Raw genomic sequence first — 2,686 nt, 5'->3', positions numbered from 1 at the left:
TGTCCTTGGCCCCATTACAACCATGAAAAGACCTTTTGATTTGAACATGCGTATATGCTTGAGTGTTGATATTAGAGGCTTGCCAAGTCTATTTGTGATTGCTTTCTTGAGTGCATTGAGTGACATTGATTTACCTTAAACACTTGAGAGAAACACTGATTGTGTGCATCTGTGAGGCTCTGTTGCTTTTGATTCATCTCTTGAACTGATTGACTGCTTTCCTTGTACTGAATTGTTTGGATGATTCTTTGAGTATCTGCTTTCGTTGACTCTGTGTTGGATTCTGCCTATACCTTTTACTGTCCAGATTTCGTGAGAATTGTGCAACTGTGTTTCTGTTTTGGAGTCCCTGTTGTCTGTCTGTCGAGTCTGTGTCAGCTCCCTGATGTTTGAGTAGTTCCCTGGTTTTCGTTTTGGTTTTGCCCAGGAGTGCAAAAGACTAAGTGATGAGTCAATATTTTATTCACTTCACTTAGCTTATTGTACGGAATTTAATCAGGGAATTGTGCTTAATTGTCCAGTATTTTCCCATTTTTGCTAATTGTGCTTAATTTGACTAAAAATTCTTATTTTAATTAATTTGAATTATTTGGACTAATTATTTGCATTATTAATTGTAGTGAAATTGTTGGATATTATTTGGGACATTTGGAGGTCAAAAGAAAATGCCACATCAATTTTATTTTAAACTAAGAAAATGAACTGGAGGTGCTGCCACGTATTTTTGGAAGCACACAGCAGCCTTGGAGCTCACGGTTGCACATCACGCACAGCTCAGTCCAGCAGCTTTCACATGGGAAGAAAGGGGTGCATCCAGCAGCACACTCACGTTCACGGCCCACACAGTTTTCGGTCCAGCAAAGAAGTGAAAACAAGGTGCTGGAAGAAAGAAACCATACACGGCCCACATGAAGAGAAGCACGCGGAGAATGGGCAGCAGCTTGGAAATGAGAGGGGGTGTGGATTTCATTTTTTGGGGGTGCACATAGAGATGAGACGTGAAAGAAGTGCTAAATTAGTTGGCCTGTTCGAGCAGATTTCTTGCACATGGGTTACATACACATCCAACACAGTCCAGCAACGCCTAGCAACACGGGCAGCTGCGGATTCCACGTTGAGCTGGAAGTGGTGTGACCGCCTGTACCATTCAACTCTTCACTCGGTCACGGCCCCAGGGGGTGCAGGATGGAATGTAGTCCAGCAACGTCAAGCTCCACGATCCAGCTGCCACGGAGGAGAAAGAAAAGAAGCAAGTCCACAGCCCAAAGCAGCAACACCTGTCCACAGTAGCAGAGAAGCATCCAGCAAGCGGTCCAAAAAGCAAATACAGCATGGGCTGAAAGAGAGGAACACGTCCAGCTTTGAAGAATGAAAAGGTTACGGAGAGGCAGGATATAGGGGGGGCTCCAGCCGCAACCAAGTACGGAGATTTTTATTTTTGCAATGGAAGGCTACGGCTAGAGGTAGAGTGGTGTCACGGCTGATTTAGTTGGGTCCTGGGAGAAATGGTGTGCACGGTGGTTGAAGCTTTTAGAAAAGAAGAGTAGCTTGGTGAAGCAATGTATGAGGCACAGGTGGAAGCACGGGAATGTGAGCTGAAAGTAGCTAAGCTTTTGGAATTTCTTTTCTTTAGGAAATTAAGAAATTGATTAGGTGAAAGGTGTGGGGTCACGGCTGCAGAGGTGCATTCGGTGATGAATTTTAGGATAGCTCCAAAGCACTTTTGCATTGAATTTATGTTACTGTCACACATTTTTAATAGATATATCATCTCCGATTGCAATTGTTGATTTCTTTACTGTTCATGCATTTTATTTTAATTTAAGTGTTGAATCCTTGATGGACTTCATTTTTAATTAAGTGTTTTTATTTTTATTATCTGTTGTAATTTACTGTTCATTATTTTCTGCATCGCTACATTCTGTCATTGTGTTTTACTCTTCATCTTGTTTTCAAGTGTTGTTTCAATCTCGGTTTGCTTTTACTGATGCTTTTACTTTTGCGTTTAATGTTTAAGTTCAATTGGTACATTTCAATTAAGATGTTGTTACGTGTTCTGCGTGTTTACTGTTCCAGCGTTTTGTTTTCAATCCGATGAATTCTGTAGTTATTCTGGTTTTGCTGTGTTTAGATCGTTCGGTCTCAATGTAGAACCGTTCTATATGTAGGATCATTCTATTTTCATGCCTTGTTCATTTCTGTCAATGTTTTCAATTATGTTTGGTCGTATTTAATTTCCAGTTTTAATTTAGTTTATTTCCAATCCCAAGAACACTTTCAAAACCCCCCACTACATGTTTGATCTGAGACTGAACCAAAATTGGTCCTTGAGAGACGACCTAGGAGTCACTTCCTAGTACTATACTGCATTCTTTTATGCACAACTTTTGTTGGGAGGTGCGACCCTCTCATCACTAAGTGTGGTCTATTTAAATGGCGCCGTTGCCGGGGACCAACGGTTCGGTCTTAGGTTTTTGTTGTGTTTGTGTGTGTTGTGTTTTGTCTTGTGTTGTGATGTGATGTGATGTGATGTTCTGTTTTGTGTGTGCGTGTTGCATGTATAAATGTGTTGTGTTTTATTTGTTTCGTGATTTTTAGTATTCTTCTTTTTCCATGTCTACCTATTTTGATTTCGTGAACACTGCTTGTTTTGCTAGTGCCTCTAATTATGATTCTCCTTCTGCAT

General features: G+C 40.8%; 1 long non-coding RNA gene across 1 annotated transcript; it reads left to right on the top strand.

The window, feature by feature from the left end:
- Positions 1 to 473: 473 nt before the first annotated feature.
- On the top strand, positions 474 to 1,875 carry LOC148192210 (uncharacterized). Its single transcript, XR_015782714.1, has 2 exons — positions 474 to 957; positions 1,037 to 1,875. It is a non-coding gene; the product is annotated as an uncharacterized LOC148192210 (long non-coding RNA).
- Positions 1,876 to 2,686: the final 811 nt, after the last annotated feature.

Source organism: Vigna umbellata, chromosome 10, assembly GCF_029865625.1.
Source record: "Vigna umbellata cultivar VRB3 chromosome 10, Vumbellata_1.0, whole genome shotgun sequence".
Lineage (NCBI taxonomy): Eukaryota > Viridiplantae > Streptophyta > Magnoliopsida > Fabales > Fabaceae > Vigna > Vigna umbellata.
This window is presented reverse-complemented; position numbering and strand designations above follow the sequence as displayed.